The 22963-nt window shown below is 41.4% G+C and overlaps 2 non-coding genes across 2 annotated transcripts; both read right to left on the reverse strand.

Annotated features, from left to right (window-relative positions):
- Window positions 1-10643: 10643 nt before the first annotated feature.
- On the reverse strand, window positions 10644-10717 carry TRNAS-ACU (transfer RNA serine (anticodon ACU)). The gene has a single exon. It is a non-coding gene; the product is annotated as a tRNA-Ser (tRNA).
- Window positions 10718-21154: 10437 nt separating this feature from the next.
- On the reverse strand, window positions 21155-21228 carry TRNAS-ACU (transfer RNA serine (anticodon ACU)). The gene has a single exon. It is a non-coding gene; the product is annotated as a tRNA-Ser (tRNA).
- Window positions 21229-22963: the final 1735 nt, after the last annotated feature.

Consider the following 22963-nt stretch of genomic DNA (forward strand, 5'->3'; position numbering starts at 1 on the left):
GAGGCCAGGAAGGCCCCGACGGAGGAATTTCAACTGGGTCGATTCCTACATTTCCTGCAAACAGGATTGTCTATGGGCCTCAAATTAGGGTCCATTAAGGTTCAAATTTCGGCCCTGTCGATTTTCTTCCAGAAAGAATTGGCTTCAGTTCCTGAAGTCCAGACTTTTGTAAAAGGAGTACTACATATACAGCCCCCGGTTGTGCCCCCAGTGGCACCGTGGGATCTTAATGTAGTTTTGGATTTTCTCAGATCCCATTGGTTTGAGCCACTCAAATCGGTGGATTTGAAATATCTTACATGGAAAGTAACCATGCTACTGGCCCTGGCTTCAGCCAGGAGAGTGTCAGAATTGGCGGCTTTATCGTATAAAAGCCCATATCTGATTTTCCATTCGGACAGGGCAGAACTGCGGACGCGTCCTCACTTTCTGCCTAAGGTGGTTTCAGCGTTTCACCTGAACCAGCCTATTGTGGTGCCTGCGGCTACTAGCGATTTGGAGGATTCCAAGTTGCTGGACGTTGTCAGAGCATTGAAAATATATATTTCAAGGACGGCTGGAGTCAGAAAATCTGACTCGCTGTTTATACTGTATGCACCCAACAAGCTGGGTGCTCCTGCTTCTAAGCAGACGATTGCTCGTTGGATTTGTAGCACAATTCAACTTGCACATTCTGTGGCAGGCCTGCCACAGCCTAAATCTGTCAAGGCCCATTCCACAAGGAAGGTGGGCTCATCTTGGGCGGCTGCCCGAGGGGTCTCGGCATTACAACTCTGCCGAGCAGCTACGTGGTCAGGGGAGAACACGTTTGTAAAATTCTACAAATTTGATACCCTGGCTAAGGAGGACCTGGAGTTCTCTCATTCGGTGCTGCAGAGTCATCCGCACTCTCCCGCCCGTTTGGGAGCTTTGGTATAATCCCCATGGTCCTGACGGAGTCCCAGCATCCACTAGGACGTCAGAGAAAATAAGATTTTACTTACCGATAAATCTATTTCTCGTAGTCCGTAGTGGATGCTGGCGCCCATCCCAAGTGCGGATTGTCTGCAATACTTGTACATAGTTATTGTTACAAAAAAATCGGGTTGTTATTGTTGTGAGCCGTCTGTTCAGAGGCTCCTACGTTTGTCATACTGTTAACTGGGTTCAGATCACAAGTTGTACGGTGTGATTGGTGTGGCTGGTATGAGTCTTACCCGGGATTCAAAATCCTTCCTTATTGTGTACGCTCGTCCGGGCACAGTATCCTAACTGAGGCTTGGAGGAGGGTCATAGGGGGAGGAGCCAGTACACACCACCTAGTGGTCAAACTTTTAAATTTTGTGCCCTGTCTCCTGCGGAGCCGCTATTCCCCATGGTCCTGACGGAGTCCCAGCATCCACTACGGACTACGAGAAATAGATTTATCGGTAAGTAAAATCTTATTTTTCAATGACACAAAACCATCCAAGTTGCAGATTATGGATTGTGAAGGACAAATCAACCATATAAACAATTTAAGCAATTTAAATTGCATGCAGGTAGTAGAATATCAAACTCCTTGGATGAGAGTGGGTCGTAATAAACTAGGATAGAAAAGAATACAGTAGAAAATAAGATTTTAAACCTACCGGTAAATCTTTTTCTCGTAGTCCGTAGAGGATGCTGGGGACTCCGTAAGGACCATGGGGATAGACGGGCTCCACAGGAGACATGGGCACTTTAAGAAAGACTTTAGTTCTGGGTGTGCACTGGCTCCTCCCTCTATGCCACAGTTAGAGAAACTGTGCCCAGAGGAGACGGACAGTATGAGGAAAGGATTTTGTTAATCCAGGGCAAGATTCATACCAGCCACACCAATCACACCGTATAACTTGTGATAAACTACCCAGTTATCAGTATGAAAAAACAACATAGCATCAGTGCAGGACCGATGCAACTATAACATAACCCTTATTGAAGCAATAACTATATACAAGTATTGCAGAAGTAGTCCGCACTTGGGACGGGCGCCCAGCATCCTCTACGGACTACGAGAAAAGATTTACCGGTAGGTTTAAAATCTTATTTTCTCTAACGTCCTAGAGGATGCTGGGGACTCCGTAAGGACCATGGGGATTATACCAATGCTCCAAAACGGGCGGGAGAGTGCGGATGACTCTGCAGCACCGATTGAGCAAACATGAGTTCCTCCTCAGCCAGGGTATCAAACTTATAGTATTTTGCAAAGGTGTTTGAACCCGACCAAGTAGCAGCTTGACACAGCTGTAGTGCTGAGACCCCTCGGGCAGCCGCCCAAGAAGAGCCCACTTTCCTCGTGGAATGGGCCTTGACCGATTTCAGTAACTGCAATCCAGCCATAGAATGCGCTTGCTGAATCGTGTTACAAATCCGGCGAGCAATAGCCTGCTTTGAAGCAGGGGCACCAATCTTGTTGGTTGCATACAGGACAAACAGCGCTTCAGTTTTCCTGACTCTAGCCGTCCTGGCCACGTAAATTTTCAAAGCCCTGACCACATCAAGTAACTCGGAATCCTCCAAGTCACGCGTAGCCACAGGCACCACAATAGGTTGGTTCATATGAAAAGATGAGACCACTTTTGGTAGGAATTGAGGACGGGTCCGCAATTCCGCTCTATCCACATGGAATACCAAATATGGGCTTTTATGTGACAAAGCCGCTAATTCCGACACTCGCCTAGCCGAAGCCAAGGTTAATAACATACCACCTTCCACGTGAGATAATTTAACTCCACTGTTTTAAGTGGTTCAAACCAGTGTGATTTTAGAAAACTTAACACCACGTTAAGGTCCCAAGGTGCCACCGGAGGCACAAAAGGAGGCTGAATATGCAGCACTCCTTTTACAAAAGTCTGAACTTCTGGAGGAGAAGCCAATTCTTTTTGAAAGAAAATGGATAAGGCCGAAATCTGGACCTTAATAGAGCCTAATTGTAGGCCCAAATTCACTCCAGTTTGTAGGAAGTGAAGGAAACGGCCCAGATGGAATTCTTCCGTAGGAGCATTCCTGGCCTCACACCAAGAAACATAATTTCGCCATATACGGTGTAATGTTTTAACGTTACATCCTTCCTAGCCTTTATCAGCGTAGGGATGACCTCAACCGGAATGCTAGGATCCGGCATTCAACCGCCATGCCGTCAAACGCAGCCGCGGTAAGTCTTGGAACAGACAGGGCCCCTGATGCAACAGGTCCTGTCTTAGAGGGAGAGGCCACAGATCTTCTGTGAGCATTTCCTGCAGATCCGGATACCAGGTCCTCCGTAGCCAATCTGGAACAATGAGGATTGTTCTCACTTTTCTTTGTCTTATTATCCTCAACACCTTGGGTATGAGAGGAAGAGGAGGAAATACATAGACCGACCGGAACACCCACGGTGTCACTAGGGCGTCTACAGCTACTGCCTGAGGGTCTCTTGACCTTGCGCAATACCTCTGTAGCTTTTTGTTGAGCCGGGACGGCATCATGTCTATCTGTGGCAGTTCCCACCGACTTGTAATCTGTGCAAAGACTTCCTGATGAAGTCCCCACTCTCCCGGATGTAGGTCGTGTCTGCTGAGGAAGTCTGCTTCCTAGTTGTCCACTCCCGGAATGAACACTGCTGACAGTGCGCTTGCGTGATTCTCCACCCAGCGAAGAATTCTGGTGGCTTGTGCCATCGCCACTCTGCTCCTTGTGCCGCCTTGGCGGTTTACATGAGCCACTGCGGTGACGTCTGACTGGATCAGAACCGGTTGGTCGCAAAGTAAGGTCTCCGCTTGACGTAGGGCATTGTATATGTTGATGTGAAGACAAGTCTCTTGACTTGACCAAAGACCTTGGAAATTTCTTCCCTGTGAGACTGCTCCCCAACCTTGGAGGCTTGCGTCTGTGGTCACCAGGATCCAGCCCTGAATGCTGAATCTGCGTCCCTCGAGAAGGTGAGCACTCTGCAGCCACCACAGGAGTGATACCCTGACCCTGGGGGACAGGGTGATCAACCAATGCATCTGTAAATGTGACCCGGACCACTTGTCCAGTAGGTCCCATTGGAAAGTCCTCGCATGGAACCTGCCGAATGGAATGGCCTCGTATGATGCCACCATCTTTCCCAGGACTCGAGTGCAGTGATGCACTGACACAAGTTTTGGTTTCAATAGGTTCCTGACAAGAGTCATGAGTTCCTGGGCCTTATCTATCAGAAGATAAACCCTCTTCTGGTCCGTGTCCAGAATCATGCCCAAGAAAGACAGACGAGTAGTAGGAATCAACTGCGACTTCGGGATATTGAGAATCCAGCCGTGTTGCTGTAACACTTTCAGTGAAAGTGATACGCTGTTCAGCAACTGCTCTCTTGATCTCGCTTTTATGAGATCGCCCAAGTACGGGATAATTGTGACACCTTGCTTGCACAGGAGCACCATCATTTCCGCCATTACCTTGGTGAAAATTCTCAGGGCCATGGAGAGACCAAACAGCAACGTCTGAAATTGGCAATGACAGTCCTGTACCGCAAATCTGAGGTACGCCTGATGAGGTGGATAAATGGGGACATGAAGGTATGCATCCTGTACACAAATGCGGACAACAGGTGTCAAGCCGTGTGTTGCCTTTGTCAAGCTGTAATAAGTAGGGATAAGGACGTTAACCACCTCGGAACATCCTCCCTTATACGACACCTGCAGCGCATTCATCATAAGTCAGTGACAAGTTCAAAAACTTTGGATGACAGCGGAAGCAGTCCACTGATCACTAAATCCCTTCCTCTTGTAACCAAGCTCCTGCAAACCACACCACCAACTCCCTCAGTGTCAATTTCCTCCTTAGACAGGAGAGCCAATAGTCCTGCAGGCCATGTCACTGGCAAGTCTGACGAGTCCTCTCCTGCCTGGGATTCCTCCGATGCATCCTTGAGTGTAACGCCTACTGCTGCTGGCGCTGCTGTTGTTGCTGCTTGGAGTCAATCGTCATCCCAGAGGGGAAGTCGGAAGACCACTTGTACTACTTCCAGTAAGCAATTGACTGTCCAACAGTCCTTTGCGAGGAAGATGAAATATCACAGCAGTCATCCTGCTGCAAAGCGGATAACTCAGGTCTTGTCAGCCTGGGTGGTGAGAAACGTGGTTCCGGTATCCATCGTTAATTTACAGGCAACTAGAGACTTGATTGAGGTACTGTGTCCCCGGTACCAAATACCCTCTAGGTTCCATTTCTCTAGGCAGGCGATACCGAAAATGTACACAGACCTCAGAAAAAGAGTCACCAGTGTCCTAAAAAATGCAGTTGTACCCAATGTCCACTTGTCTGTGGTTAAGTGGAGCAGGGCAGACTCAGGACTATATGACTGTGACAGCCCACTGGGTAGATGTATTGCCCCCCGCAGCAAGAACAGCAGCGGCGGCACCAGTAGCAGCATCTCGCAATTGCCAACTCGTTCCTAGGCAGGCTACGCTTTGTATCACCGCTTTCCATAAGAGGCACACAGCTGACAACCTCTTACGGAAACTGAGGAACATCATCGCAGAATGGCTTACCCCAATTGGACTCTCCTGGGGATTTGTGACATCGGACAACGCCACCAATATTGTGCGTGCATTACATCTGGGTAAATTCCAGCACGTCCCATGTTTTGCACATACATTTAATTTGGTGGTGCAGAATTATTTAAAAAATGACAGGGGCGTGCAAGAGATGCTGTCGGTGGCCCGAAGAATTGCGGGCCACTTTCTGCCTTCAGCCACCGCATGTCAAAGACTGGAGCACCACCAAACATTCCTGAACCTGTCCTGCCATCATCTGAAGCAAGAGGTGGTAACGAGGTGGAATTCAACCCTCTATATGCTTCAGAGGATGGAGGAGCAGCAAAAGGCCATTCAAGCCTATACATCTGCCCACTAAATAGGCAAAGGAGGGGGAATGCACCTGACTCAAGCACAGTGGAGAATGATTTCAACGTTGTGCAAGGTTCTGCAACCCTTTGAACTTGCCACACGTGAAGTCAGTTCAGACACTGCCAGCCTGAGTCAGGTCATTCCCCTCATCAGGCTTTTGCAGAAGAAGCTGGAGACATTGAAGGAGGAGCTAAAACAGAGCGATTCCACTAGGCATGTGGGACTTGTGGATGGAGCCCTTAATTCACTTAACCAGGATTCAATCTGTTGAAATCAGAGCACTACATTTTGGCCACCGTGCTCGATCCTAGATTTAAAACCTACATTGTATCTCTCTTTCCGGCAGACACAAGTCTGCAGAGGTTCAAAGACCTGCTGGTGAGAAAATTGTCAAGTCAAGCGGAACGTGACCCGTCAACAGCTCCTCCTTCACATTCTCCCGCAAGTGGGGGTGCGAGGAAAAGGCTAAGAATTCCGAGCCCACCCGCTGGCGGTGATGCAGGGCAGTCTGGAGTGAGTGCTGGCATCTGGTCCGGACTGAAGGACCTGGCAACGATTACTGATATGTCGTCTACTGTCACTGCATATGATTCTGTCACCTTTGAAAGAATGGTGGAGAATTATATGAGTGACTGCATCCAGGTAGGCACGTCAGTATGTATACTGGCAGGAAAAAGAGGCAATTTGGAGGCCCTTGCACAAACTGGCTTTATTCTACCTAAGTTGCCCTCCCTCCAGTGTGTACTCCAAAAGAGTGTTTAGTGCAGCCGCTCACCTTGTCAGCAATCGGCGTACGAGGTTACTTCCAGAAAATGTGGAGAAGATGATGATCATCAAAATGAATTATAATCAATTCCTCCGTGGAGACATTCACCAGCAATTGCCTCCAGAAAGTACACAGGGATCTGAGATGGTGGATTCCAGTGGGGACGAATTAATAATCTGTGAGGAGGGGGATGTACACAGTGAAAGGGGTGAGGAATCGGAGGATGATGAGGTGGACATCTTGCCTCTGTAGAGCCAGTTTGTGCAAGGAGAGATTGATTGATTGATTCTTTTTTGGTGGGGGCACAAACCAACCAGTCATTTCAGTCAGTCGTGTGGCAGACCCTGTCGCTGAAATGATGGGTTCATCAATGTTTAATTCAGTAAGGATAGCAAATTCTGCTAAGTAACAGAATTTGCAATCCTTTGGTTCGCATGCTGGGGCCACCCATCACAGGGCATGGCCACCCAGCATGCCGCCTCCCTTCTTGACCACGCTGAAATTGCAGTCTCAGTGCAGTTCAGCGTGATCATAAAAAATGGGTTAGCCTCCTGTTGGTGCAGACTGTACGTGTGCGCAGGAAGCCGCCACCATTTTTGTGATCGCAGTGGCTGCATGTGATGTCATGCAGCCGCTCTGACCACGCCTCCTGTTTCTCCGTTGCCGACCCCATTTTTGTAGCCCTGCCCCTGCACCGCTCCATCTCCGACTTTGAAATGGATTGTTGCTGACCCCCCCCCGCACCGATTGACAGTCAGAGGTGATCGCATTATCTGCGGGGTGCCACAGAAAATGCAGGCGCATGCGTATGCTCTTAGCAATTTTTGCAGTTGGATTGCTTATTGCGATTACAATCCAACCTGAATCAGGCTCTATTACCTATCACAATGCACTGCAGGTAGTACAAAATGGGGTTAATATAGGAGAAAAACCCCAAGAGCTGTGCTCCTTAACTGTCCCTGGTCGCTAGTGGAGCAGCTGCCCAGTAATCAGTGTCCACGCCAGTGCGCACACGGCCCGCCCCCTACAGCCACGCTGGATCTCGGTATAGTGTGGGCACAGAAGCCCCTTACCTCCCTTTCATCAGCGGCCTCGTGATCCCGGAGGGCGGTGTGTGTGTGACTGACCTTAGGAAGAAACCGGAGCCTCCGCTGCAGTGACCCAGCAACCAGGGCACGGGAGTATACTGCGCCGCTGGGAGTGATGGAGCTGCAGTAAAGATGTCTATTAGACCTAGCCTGCTGCAGCCCTTGTAGATTCTTATAAAAAAAGTTCTTCTTTTCTTGTCAAAATTAATAGCTAAGAATAGGCTGCCTGAGGCAGCCCCCTGTTAAGTGGCCTACTACTGAAGGCACCAACTACAAACTGAGCTCCCTGTTCATGGAAGCGAGGTTATAGAGCAGGGGGCGCTGAGCATCTTGGGAACAGTCAAAAGCTTTGAGCCTGTTGGTGCCTCAGATCAAGATCCTACTCTACACCCCAATGTGAATCCTTGTGGAGTCCAGTGTACCCCACAGAAGAAATGAATGTGTCACACCCATTGGCAGCAACATTAGAATAGCTGCTGATGGGCACAATTGAGAAAGGAAGGGAGGAAAACATTTGAATCCAGCACATATATGTAATTTGAATATGTAATTTGTACCTTCCTACTTTAAAATGTAATGGATGAACCTCACCCTGTGAGAACTATCTTTATGATCAAGAGATCTCATATGCAAGATAAGTATGTGTTGGCAGAGGCGCTCACTGGGCAGAGATGCTGATCGCATCTCTGGCATGTGCCGGTGCACTGCGGCACCAGCACACACACACACTTCAGACCTGATCTCCTGTTGTGTGAATATGCACAGCAGAGATCAGATCTGAATTAGGCCCTATATACAGCTGTCAGTAAGGCAGGGATCTGCTGCTGCCAGTGAGGCAGGGATCTGCTGCTGCCAGTGAGGCAGGGATCTGCTGCTGCCAGTGAGGCAGGGATCTGCTGCTGCCAGAGAGGCAGGGATCTGCTGCTGCCAGTGAGGCAGGGATCTGCTGCTGCCAGTGAGGCAGGGATCTGCTGCTGCCAGTGAGGCAGGGATCTGCTGCTGTCAGTGAGGCAGGGATCTGCTGCTGTCAGTGAGGCAGTGATCTGCTGCTGTCAGTGAGGCAGTGATCTGCTGCTGTCAGTAAGGCAGGGATCTGCTGCTATAAGTGAGGCAGGTATGTGCTGCTGTCAATGAGGCAGGGATGTGCTGCTGTCAGTGAAGCAGGGATGTGCTGCTGTCAGCAAGGCAGTGATCTGCTGCCCACTATCTCCCTATCACCCCTGCCTGAGTCACACACTTTCCCTGTCACCCCTGCCCCAGTTACCCACTATCTCCCAGTCACCGCTGCCTCAGTTAACCACTATACCTGCGACCCCTGCCTCAGTCACCCACTATACCAGTCACCCCTGCTTTAGTCACCCACTATCTCTGTCACCCCTGCCTCAGTCAACCACTATCTCCATATCACCCCTGCCTCAGTCACCCACTATCCCTGTCACCCCTGCCTCAGTCTCCTACTGTCCCTGTCACCCCTGCCACAGTCATCCACTATATCCCTATCACCCCTGCCTTAGTCACTGACTATCTCCCAGTCACCCCGGCCTCAGTCACCCACTATCTCCCACTCATACATGCTTCAGTCACCCACTATCAACCCACTGCTAAATTGTGCTTCCTAGCTGTTTTTATAAAATCACTGAATCAAATCTAACTCTGATTACATCAGAGAAGGCCAGGTACCCTACACCAGAACAGGGGGTTTGAAATTTTGACTTGTCTACTTAAAGATCACCAAAATCTGATAACAAGGTCAATTACGTCCCTGGTTGGGATTGAACCACCAACCTTTTGGTTAGTAGCCGGACACACTAACCGATTGCGCCACAGAAACACTTTGCAAAAAGTCCATACTGACAAAGGCTAATAAGCATACATCTAGAACGTTTCCTAGAAAAACTTTAAAAAGTCAATAATCTGGAGAGTTTTTGTAAGATGTTTCTTCCATCAACCAATGAAGAAACACATTGGTACTTTCCCATGATGAGTGAGTGCTTCAGGATCTCTTGCACTTACATGTGCAGCAGAGTAATGGAAGCATGCTGGGCCCATTACCCAGAGGTAGGCAGATTGAAATTATCCTCTGCTATATGCATTTTTTTTGTTAATTAAAGTAATCAAAACTGGGATTGATATTTTTGCTCTTTTATTTTTACTTAAAGTACAATAACTTTTAACATTTTAATTTGTTTTAATAGTATATTGACAGTATAGTTTTCTTTAAAAAATCCACTTAATTTTCTTTACCCTATTATTAAAAGGGTAATTGACAAAAACAAACTACATTGTCACCAGAAGAGCAATACAAAATGTACAAGTGATATATTAAAATCATCTTTCCAGCTTGAATTTCAATGATGCATTGGGGCAACGATTTTGTGAGAAACATCTTCACCCTTAAATAAAGATTTTCTTAATTCCTTACCTGTGTGCTAATTAGATGTCACCTTGTTTTCACATTAAACAGACTTCTACATGAGAAAGCAGCAAGGATGCAGTGGCGTTAATGTTTCCTGGTGTCAACCTGTATTATTTCAGTAGACATTGAAATGAGGATGCATCTTGCTGCCTTTCCAATGGAGCAAGTTTAATTTAGTTATAGGTGAAAAACCATCCCTACAAAGGTGTTAATCAGAGACTTGGCTTTGTGGACACTTTTTAGAGAACAAATTTGTTAGCATAAAAATAAAGGCAGAAAATGAAGAGCTGTTTAATCACTCAATTGGATTTTTCTACCAGCATATTTTTTTCTCTGCAACCCATTGCTAAATTGTGCTTCCTAGCTGTTTTTTATAAAATCACTGAATCAAATCTAACTCTGATTACATCAGAGAAGGCCAGGTACCCTACACCATAAGAGGGGGTTTGAAATTTTGACTTGTCTACTTAAATATCACCAAAACCTGATCACAAGGTCAATTATGTCCCTGGGTGGGATTGAACCACCAACCTTTTGGTTAGTAGCCATACACACTAACCGATTGCGCCACAGAGACACTTTGCAAAAAGTACATACTGACAAAGGCTAATAAGCATTCATCTAGAACGTTTCCTAGAAAAACTTTAAAAAGTCAATAATCTGGAGAGTTTTTGTAAGAATTTTCTTAAATCAACCAACGAAGAAACACATTGGTACTTTCCCATGATGAGTGAGTGCTTCAGGATCTCTTGCACTTACATGTGCAGCAGAGTACTGCAATGGAAGCATGCTGGGCCCATTACCCAGAGGTAGGCAGATTGAAACTATCCTCTGCTATATGCATTTTTTTTGTTAAAGTAATCCAAAACTGGGATTGATATGTTAGCTATTTTATGTTTACTTAAAGTACAATGACTTTTACCATTTTTATTTGTTTTAATAGTATATTGACAGTATTGTTTTCTTTCAAAAATCCACTAAATTTTCTTTACCCTATTATTAAAATGGTAATTGACAAAAACAAACTACATTGTCACCAGAAGAGCAATACAAAATGTACAAGTGATATATTAAAATCATCTTTCCAGCTTGAATTTCAATGATGCATTGGGGCAACGATTTTGTGAGAAACATCTTCACCCTTAAATAAAGATTTTCTTAATTCCTTACCTGTGTGCTAATTAGATATCACCTTGTTTTCACATTAAACAGACTTTCACATGAGAAAGCAGCAAGGATGCAGTGGCGTTAATGTTTCCTGGTGTCAACCCGTATTATTTCAGTAGACATTGAAATGAGGATGCATCTTGCTGCCTTTCCAATGAAGCAAATTTAATTTAGTAATAGGTGAAAAACCATCCCTACAAAGGTGTTAATCAGAGACTTGGCTTTGTGGACACTTTTCAGAGAACAAATTTGTTAGCATAAAAATAAAGCAAGAAAATGAAGAGCTGTTTAATCACTCAATTTGATTTTTTTGCCAGCATATTTCTTTTTCTCTGCAACCCACTGCTAAATTGTGCTTCCTAGCTGTTTTTATAAAATCAATGAATCAAATCTAACTCTGATTACATCAGAGAAGGCCAGGTACCCTACACCATAAGAGGGGGTTTGAAATTTTGACTTGTCTACTTAAAGATCACCAAAATCTGATAACAAGTTCAATTACGTCCCTGGGTGGGATTGAACCACCAACCTTTTGGTTTATAGCCGTACACACTAACTGATTGCGCCACAGAGACACTTTGCAAAAGTACATACTGACAAAGGCTAATAAGCATTCATCTAAAACGTTTCCTAGAAAAACTTTAAAAAGTCAATAATCTGGAGAGTTTTTGTAAGATGTTTCTTCCATCCACCAACGAAGAAACACATTGGTACTTTCCCATGATGAGTGAGTGCTTCAGGATCTATTGCACTTACATGTGCAGCAGAGTACAGCAATGGAAGCATGCTGGGCCCATAACCCAGAGGTAGGCAGATTAAAACTATCCTCTGCTATATGCATTTTTTTTTGTTAATTAAAGTAATCCAAAACTAGGATTGATATGTTGGCTCTTTTATTTTTACTTAAAGTACAATAACTTTTACCATTTTAATTTGTTTTAATAGTATATTGACAGTATTGTTTTCTTTCAAAAATCAGCTTAATTTTCTTTACCCTATTATTAAAATGGTAATTGACAAAAACAAACTACATTGTCACCAGAAGAGCAATACAAAATGTACAAGTGATATATTAAAATCATCTTTCCAGCTTGAATTTCAATGATGCATTGGGGCAACGATTTTGTGAGAAACATTTTTACCCTTAAATAAAGATTTTCTTAATTCCTTACCTGTGTGCTAATTAGATATCACCTTGTTTTCACATTAAAATGACTTCCACATGAGAAAGCAGCAAGGATGCAGTGGCGTTAATGTTTCCTGGTGTCAACCTGTATTATTTCAGTAGACATTGAAATGAGGATGCATCTTGCTGCCTTTCCAATGAAGCAAGTTTAATTTAGTAATAGGTTAAAAACCATCCTTACAAAGGTGTTAATCAGAGACTTGGCTTTGTGGACACTTTTCAGAGAACAAATTTGTTAGCATAAAAATAAAGCCAGAAAATTAAGAGCTGTTGAATCACTCAATTAGATTTTTTTTGCCAGCATATTTCTTTTTCTCTGCAACCCACTGCTAAATTGTGCTTCCTAGCTGTTTTTATAAAATCACTGAATCAAATCTAACTCTGATTACATCAGAGAAGGCCAGGTACCCTACACCAGAACAGGGGGTTTGAAATTTTGACTTGTCTACTTAAAGATCACCAAAATCTGATAACAAGGTCAATTACGTCCCTGGTTGGGATTGAACCACCAACCTTTTGGTTAGTAGCCGGACACACTAACCGATTGCGCCACAGAAACACTTTGCAAAAAGTACTTACTGACAAAGGCTAATAAGCATACATCTAGAACGTTTCCTAGAAAAACTTTAAAAAGTCAATAATCTGGAGAGTTTTTGTAAGATGTTTCTTCCATCAACCAATGAAGAAACACATTGGTACTTTCCCATGATGAGTGAGTGCTTCAGGATCTCTTGCACTTACATGTGCAGCAGAGTACTGCAATGGAAGCATGCTGGGCCCATTACTCAGAGGTAGGCAGATTGAAACTATCCTCTGCTATATGCATTTTTTTTGTTAATTAAAGTAATCAAAACTGGGATTGATATTTTTGCTCTTTTATTTTTACTTAAAGTACAATAACTTTTACCATTTTAATTTGTTTTAATAGTATATTGACAGTATAGTTTTCTTTAAAAAATCCACTTAATTTTCTTTACCCTATTATTAAAAGGGTAATTGACAAAAACAAACTGCATTGTCACCAGAAGAGCAATACAAAATGTACAAGTGATATATTAAAATCATCTTTCCAGCTTGAATTTCAATGATGCATTGGGGCAACGATTTTGTGAGAAACATCTTCACCCTTAAATAAAGATTTTCTTAATTCCTTACCTGTGTGCTAATTAGATATCACCTTGTTTTCACATTAAACAGACTTCCACATGAGAAAGCAGCAAGGATGCAGTGGCGTTAATGTTTCCTGGTGTCAACCTGTATTATTTCAGTAGACATTGAAATGAGGATGCATCTTGCTGCCTTTCCAATGAAGCAAGTTTAATTTAGTAATAGGTGAAAAAAAATCCCTACAAAGGTGTTAATCAGAGACTTGGCTTTGTGGACACTTTTCAGAGAACAAATTTGTTAGCATAAAAATAAAGCCAGAAAATGAAGAGCTGTTTAATCACTCAATTGGATTTTTTTTGCCAGCATATTTCTTTTTCTCTGCAACCCACTGCTAAATTGTGCTTCCTAGCTGTTTTTATAAAATCAATGAATCAAATCTAACTCTGATTACATCAGAGAAGGCCAGGTACACTACACCATAAGAGGGGGTTTGAAATTTTGACTTGTCTACTTAAAGATCACCAAAATCTGAAAACAAGGTCAATTACGTCCCTGGGTGGGATTGAACCACCAACCTTTTGGTTAGTAGTCAGACACACTAACCGATTGCGCCACAGAGACACTTTGCAAAAAGTACATACTGACAAAGGCTAATAAGCATACATCTAGAACGTTTCCTAGAAAAACTTTAAAAAGTCAATAATCTGGAGAGTTTTTGTAAGATGTTTCTTCCATCAACCAACGAAGAAACACATTGGTACTTTCCCATGATGAGTGAGTGCTTCAGGATCTCTTGCACTTACATGTGCAGCAGAGTACTGCAATGGAAGCATGCTGGGCCCATAACCCAGAGGTAGGCAGATTGAAACTATCCTTTGCTATATGCATTTTTTTTTGTTAATTTAAGTAATCAAAACTGGGATTGATATTTTTGCTCTTTTATTTTTACTTAAAGTACAATAACTTTTACCATTTTAATTTGTTTTAATAGTATATTGACAGTATAGTTTTCTTTAAAAAATCCACTTAATTTTCTTTACCCTATTATTAAAAGGGTAATTGACAAAAACAAACTACATTGTCACCAGAAGAGCAATACAAAATGTACAAGTGATATATTAAAATCATCTTTCCAGCTTGAATTTCAATGATGCATTGGGGCAACGATTTTGTGAGAAACATCTTCACCCTTAAATAAAGATTTTCTTAATTCCTTACCTGTGTGCTAATTAGATGTCACCTTGTTTTCACATTAAACAGACTTCTACATGAGAAAGCAGCAAGGATGCAGTGGCGTTAATGTTTCCTGGTGTCAACCTGTATTATTTCAGTAGACATTGAAATGAGGATGCATCTTGCTGCCTTTCCAATGGAGCAAGTTTAATTTAGTAATAGGTGAAAAACCATCCCTACAAAGGTGTTAATCAGAGACTTGGCTTTGTGGACACTTTTTAGAGAACAAATTTGTTAGCATAAAAATTAAGGCAGAAAATGAAGAGCTGTTTAATCACTCAATTGGATTTTTCTACCAGCATATTTTTTTCTCTGCAACCCATTGCTAAATTGTGCTTCCTAGCTGTTTTTTATAAAATCACTGAATCAAATCTAACTCTGATTACATCAGAGAAGGCCAGGTACCCTACACCATAAGAGGGGGTTTGAAATTTTGACTTGTCTACTTAAATATCACCAAAACCTGATCACAAGGTCAATTATGTCCCTGGGTGGGATTGAACCACAAACCTTTTGGTTAGTAGCCAGACACACTAACCGATTGAGCCACAGAGACACTTTGCAAAAAGTACATACTGACAAAGGCTAATAAGCATTCATCTAGAACGTTTCCTAGAAAAACTTTAAAAAGTCAATAATCTGGAGAGTTTTTGTAAGAATTTTCTTAAATCAACCAACGAAGAAACACATTGGTACTTTCCCATGATGAGTGAGTGCTTCAGGATCTCTTGCACTTACATGTGCAGCAGAGTACTGCAATGGAAGCATGCTGGGCCCATTACCCAGAGGTAGGCAGATTGAAACTATCCTCTGCTATATGCATTTTTTTTGTTAAAGTAATCCAAAACTGGGATTGATATGTTAGCTATTTTATGTTTACTTAAAGTACAATGACTTTTACCATTTTAATTTGTTTTAATAGTATATTGACAGTATTGTTTTCTTTCAAAAATCCACTTAATTTTCTTTACCCTATTATTAAAATGGTAATTGACAAAAACAAACTACATTGTCACCAGAAGAGCAATACAAAATGTACAAGTGATATATTAAAATCATCTTTCCAGCTTGAATTTCAATGATGCATTGGGGCAACGATTTTGTGAGAAACATCTTCACCCTTAAATAAAGATTTTCTTAATTCCTTACCTGTGTGCTAATTAGATATCACCTTGTTTTCACATTAAACAGACTTCCACATGAGAAAGCAGCAAGGATGCATTGGCGTTAATGTTTCCTGGTGTCAACCTGTATTATTTCAGTAGACATTGAAATGAGGATGCATCTTGCTGCCTTTCCAATGAAGCAAGTTTAATTTAGTAATAGGTGAAAAACCATCCTTACAAAGGTGTTCATCAGAGACTTGGCTTTGTGGACACTTTTCAGAGAACAAATTTGTTAGCATAAAAATAAAGCCAGAAAATGAAGAGCTGTTTAATCACTCAATTGGATTTTTTTGCCAGCATATTTCTTTTTCTCTGCAACCCACTGCTAAATGTGCTTCCTAGCTGTTTTTATAAAATCACTGAATCAAATCTAACTCTGATTACATCAGAGAAGGCCAGGTACCCTACACCATAAGAGGGGGTTTGAAATTTTGACTTGTCTACTTAAAGATCACCAAAATCTGATAACAAGGTCAATTACGTCCCTGGGTGGGATTGAACCACCAACCTTTTGGTTAATAGCCATACACACTAACTGATTGCGCCACAGAGACACTTTGCAAAAGTCCATACTGACAAAGGCTAATAAGCATTCATCTAAAACGTTTCCTAGAAAAACTTTAAAAAGTCAATAAGCTGGAGAGTTTTTGTAAGATGTTTCTTCCATCAACCAACGAAGAAACACATTGGTACTTTCCCATGATGAGTGAGTGCTTCAGGATCTATTGCACTTACATGTGCAGCAGAGTACTGCAATGGAAGCATGCTGGGCCCATAACCCAGAGGTAGGCAGATTGAAACTATCCTTTGCTATATGCATTTTTTTTTGTTAATTAAAGTAATCAAAACTGGGATTGATATTTTTGCTCTTTTATTTTTACTTAAAGTACAATAACTTTTACCATTTTAATTTGTTTTAATAGTATATTGACAGTATAGTTTTCTTTAAAAAATCCACTTAATTTTCTTTACCCTATTATTAAAAGGGTAATTGACAAAAACAAACTACATTGTCACCAGAAGAGCAATACAAAATGTACAAGTGATATATTAAAATCATCTTTCCAGCTTGAATTTCAATGATGCATTGGGGCAACGATTTTGTGAGAAACATCTTCACCCTTAAATATAGATTTTCTTAATTCCTTACTTGTGTGCTAATTAGATATCACCTTGTTTTCACATTAAACAGACTTCTACATGAGAAAGCAGCAAGGATGCAGTGGCGTTAATGTTTCCTGGTGTCAACCTGTATTATTTCAGTAGACATTGAAATGAGGATGCATCTTGCTGCCTTTCCAATGAAGCAAGTTTAATTTAGTAATAGGTGAAAAACCATGCCTACAAATGTGTTAATCAGAGACTTGGCTTTGTGGACACTTTTCAGAGAACAAATTTGTTAGCATAAAAATAAAGGCAGAAAATGAAGAGCTGTTTAATCACTCAATTGGATTTTTTTTGCCAGCATATTTCTTTTTCTCTGCAACCCACTGCTAAATTGTGCTTCCTAGCTGTTTTTATAAAATCAATGAATCAAATCTAACTCTGATTACATCAGAGAAGGCCAGGTACCCTACACCATAACAGGGGGTTTGAAATTTTGACTTGTCTACTTAAAGATCACCAAAATCTGATAACAAGGTCAATTACATCCCTGGGTGGGATTGAACCACCAACCTTTTGGTTAGTAGTCGGACACACTAACCGATTGCGCCACAGAGACACTTTGCAAAAAGTTCATACTGACAAAGGCTAATAAGCATACATCTAGAACGTTTCCTAGAAAAACTTTAAAAAATCAATAATCTGGAGAGTTTTTGTAAGATGTTTCTTCCATCAACCAACGAAGAAACACATTGGTACTTTCCCATGATGAGTGAGTGCTTCAGGATCTCTTGCACTTACATGTGCAGCAGAGTACTGCAATGGAAGCATGCAAGGCCCATAACCCAGAGGTTGGCAGATTGAAACTATCCTTTGCTATATGCGTTTTTTTTTGTTAATTTAAGTAATCAAAACTGGGATTGATATTTTTGCTCTTTTATTTTTACTTAAAGTACAATAACTTTTACCATTTTAATTTGTTTTAATAGTATATTGACAGTATAGTTTTCTTTAAAAAATCCACTTAATTTTCTTTACCCTATTATTAAAAGGGTAATTGACAAAAACAAACTACATTGTCACCAGAAGAGCAATACAAAATGTACAAGTGATATATTAAAATCATCTTTCCAGCTTGAATTTCAATGATGCATTGGGGCCAACGATTTTGTGAGAAACATCTTCACCCTTAAATAAAGATTTTCTTAATTCCTTACCTGTGTGCTAATTAGATGTCACCTTGTTTTCACATTAAACAGACTTCTACATGAGAAAGCAGCAAGGATGCAGTGGCGTTAATGTTTCCTGGTGTCAACCTGTATTATTTCAGTAGACATTGAAATGAGGATTCATCTTGCTGCCTTTCCAATGAAGCAAGTTTAATTTAGTTATAGGTGAAAAACCATCCCTACAAAGGTGTTAATCAGAGACTTGGCTTTGTGGACACTTTTTAGAGAACAAATTTGTTAGCATAAAAATAAAGGCAGAAAATGAAGAGCTGTTTAATCACTCAATTGGATTTTTCTACCAGCATATTTTTTTCTCTGCAACCCATTGCTAAATTGTGCTTCCTAGCTGTTTTTTATAAAATCACTGAATCAAATCTAACTCTGATTACATCAGAGAAGGCCAGGTACCCTACACCATAAGAGGGGATTTGAAATTTTGACTTGTCTACTTAAAGATCACCAAAATCTGATAACAAGGTCAATTACGTCCCTGGGTGGGATTGAACCACCAACCTTTTGGTTTATAGCCGTACACACTAACTGATTGCGCCACAGAGACACTTTGCAAAAGTACATACTGACAAAGGCTAATAAGCATTCATCTAAAACGTTTCCTAGAAAAACTTTAAAAAGTCAATAATCTGGAGAGTTTTTGTAAGATGTTTCTTCCATCCACCAACGAAGAAACATATTGGAACTTTCCCATGATGAGTGAGTGCTTCAGGATCTCTTGCACTTACATGTGCAGCAGAGTACTGCAATGGAAGCATGCTGGGCCCATAACCCAGAGGTAGGCAGATTAAAACTATCCTCTGCTATATGCATTTTTTTTGTTAATTAAAGTAATCCAAAACTGGGATTGATATTTTTGCTCTTTTATTTTTCATTAAAGTACAATAACTTTTACCATTTTAATTTGTTTTAATAGCATATTGAAAGTATTGTTTTCTTTTAAAAATCCATTAATTTTCTTTACCCTATTATTAAAATGGTAATTGACAAAAACAAACTACATTGTCACCAGAAGAGCAATACAAAATGTACAAGTGATATATTAAAATCATCTTTCCAGCTTGAATTTCAATGATGCATTGGGGCAACGATTTTGTGAGAAACATTTTCACCCTTAAATAAAGATTTTCTTAATTCCTTACCTGTGTGCTAATTAGATATCACCTTGTTTTCACATTAAACAGACTTCCACATGAGAAAGCAGCAAGGATGCAGTGGCGTTAATGTTTCCTGGTGTCAACCTGTATTATTTCAGTAGACATTGAAATGCGGATGCATCTTGCTGCCTTTCCAATGAAGCAAGTTTAATTTAGTAATAGGTGAAAAACCATCCCTACAAAGGTGTTAATCAGAGACTTGGCTTTGTGGACACTTTTCAGAGAACAAATTTGTTAGCATAAAAATAAAGCCAGAAAATGAAGAGCTGTTTAATCACTCAATTGGATTTTTTTTGCCAGCATATTTCTTTTTCTCTGCAACCCACTGCTAAATTGTGCTTCCTAGCTGTTTTTATAAAATCAATGAATCAAATCTAACTCTGATTACATCAGAGAAGGCCAGGTACCCTACACCATAACAGGGGGTTTGAAATTTTGACTTGTCTACTTAAAGATCACCAAAATCTGATAACAAGGTCAATTACGTCCCTGGGTGGGATTGAACCACCAACCTTTTGGTTAGTAGTCGGACACACTAACCGATTGCGCCACAGAGACACTTTGCAAAAAGTACATACTGACAAAGGCTAATAAGCATACATCTAGAACGTTTCCTAGAAAAACTTTAAAAAGTCAATAATCTGGAGAGTTTTTGTAAGATGTTTCTTCCATCAACCAACGAAGAAACACATTGGTACTTTCCCATGATGAGTGAGTGCTTCAGGATCTCTTGCACTTACATGTGCAGCAGAGTACTGCAATGGAAGCATGCTGGGCCTATAACCCAGAGGTAGGCAGATTGAAACTATCCTTTGCTATATGCATTTTTTTTTGTTAATTTAAGTAATCAAAACTGGGATTGATATTTTTGCTCTTTTATTTTTACTTAAAGTACAATAACTTTTACCATTTTAATTTGTTTTAATAGTATATTGACAGTATAGTTTTCTTTAAAAAATCCACTTAATTTTCTTTACCCTATTATTAAAAGGGTAATTGACAAAAACAAACTACATTGTCACCAGAAGAGCAATACAAAATGTACATTGTGATATATTAAAATCATCTTTCCAGCTTGAATTTCAATGATGCATTGGGGCAACGATTTTGTGAGAAACATCTTCACCCTTAAATAAAGATTTTCTTAATTCCTTACCTGTGTGCTAATTAGATGTCACCTTGTTTTCACATTAAACAGACTTCTACATGAGAAAGCAGCAAGGATGCAGTGGCGTTAATGTTTCCTGGTGTCAACCTGTATTATTTCAGTAGACATTGAAATGAGGATGCATCTTGCTGCCTTTCCAATGAAGCAAGTTTAATTTAGTTATAGGTAAAAAACCATCCCTACAAAGGTGTTAATCAGAGACTTGGCTTTGTGGACACTTTTTAGAGAACAAATTTGTTAGCATAAAAATAAAGGCAGAAAATGAAGAGCTGTTTAATCACTCAATTGGATTTTTCTACCAGCATATTTTTTTCTCTGCAACCCATTGCTAAATTGTGCTTCCTAGCTGTTTTTTATAAAATCACTAAATCAAATCTAACTCTGATTACATCAGAGAAGGCCAGGTACCCTACACCATAAGAGGGGGTTTGAAATTTTGACTTGTCTACTTAACTATCACCAAAACCTGATCACAAGGTCAATTATGTCCCTGGGTGGGATTGAACCACCAACCTTTTGGTTAGTAGCCAGACACACTAACCGATTGCGCCACAGAGACACTTTGCATAAAGTACATACTGACAAAGGCTAATAAGCATTCATCTAGAATGTTTCCTAGAAAAACTTTAAGGTTAAGGTTTTACAGAAAGTTACAGGTTTTTTTAATTTAGTAAAATATGCCCCATTTTAAAGATAGGGCATTTAAATTTGTTGCACCTGTGCAGTACATAGCAGCCTGCAGGGCATGTACAGTGGCTTCATTTGGGTGCACATACATTGCCGGCTCCTGGTCGCAAACTGAAATTATTGTGTGTAAGTGGAATTAGCGGTGTTTATGTCATACAGGGGGGTGGGGGAGGTTTGTGGTTGGCGGGGGGCACGCTGTGCGATTATTATCCTGCATCTATACATACATGCGCTAACACCTGGACATACACTGATGTACCCACACCTAATATCCATACATACACGCCCTGACACCTGGACATACACCAACATTCCCACACCTGCATCTATACATACACATGCTGACACCTGGACATACACCAACATACAAGCACCTGCATCTATATATACACGCGCTGACAAATGGACATACACCGACGTACCCACACTTGCATCTATACATACATGCACTGACATCTGGACATACAAGCACCTGCATCTATACATACACGCGCTGACACCTGAACCTACACTGACGTTCCCACACCTGCATCTATACATACACATTCTGACACCTGGACATACACAGACGTACCCACACCTGCATCTATACATACACGCGTTGACACCAGGACGTACACTGACGTACACACACCTACATCTATATATGCATGGATGCAAATGTGGGTACGTCTGTATACGTCCAGTTGTTAGCATGTGTATGTATAGATGTTAGGTGTGGGTACATCAGTGTATGTCCAGGTGTCAGCACATGTATGTATAGATTCACATGTGGGTACGTTGGTGTACGTTTAGGGGTCAGCGTGTTTATGTATAGATGTTGGTGTGTGTATGTCAGTGTACGTACAGATATAGGTGTATGTATGTATGTATGTATGTATGTATGTATGTATGTATATGTATGTATAGAGGAAGGTGTGATACATACATATAACACATACATGATAGATACATACATATATCACACACACGATAGATAGATAGATAGATAGATAGAACACATACATACAAGATAGATACATACATACATACATACATGAAAGATACATATATACACACACATACGATAGATAGATAGATAGATAGATAGATACATATATATATATATATATTCCATAGACAAAAAACCTTACGGTTTCACATGTCCCATTAAGGCTTCTTAGACATGATCGAAATTTCAGAAACCTGTTGTAACTCTTCCACTCAAACTCCAAAAAGCAAGTATGACTTGGGATAGGGCTGGGGAGGGCCGCTGCTCAGGCACATCTCTGTCAAGTAAAGGAGATTCAACTGAGGCAGCACAAGGGAACTCTCATCTGGGGACAACAACTGCAGGGAGAACACATATTTTCAGATGAACATGGGAGGGCAGAAGGCTGCCTAATACTGAAGCACCCCCAAACAACAAACCAAATGCAACAACTAGTGCAAGCATTCCTGGGGGAAGGCCTGCAGCAGATGGATTTGCATATGGTGATGTCATCCAAGCAGTGGGTCAAAGTTGGCTTCAACCCTCGTCTGCATATGAAAAGAGAAAAGGGGCGTGCAGGGCATGGCGGCCTTTTGCGGCGCTTGGATGACCCCTAGTTCGCATTAAACACCTCCAC

The sequence above is a fragment of the Pseudophryne corroboree genome, assembly GCF_028390025.1.
Source record: "Pseudophryne corroboree isolate aPseCor3 chromosome 7 unlocalized genomic scaffold, aPseCor3.hap2 SUPER_7_unloc_4, whole genome shotgun sequence".
NCBI classification, from domain to species: Eukaryota; Metazoa; Chordata; class Amphibia; order Anura; family Myobatrachidae; genus Pseudophryne; species Pseudophryne corroboree.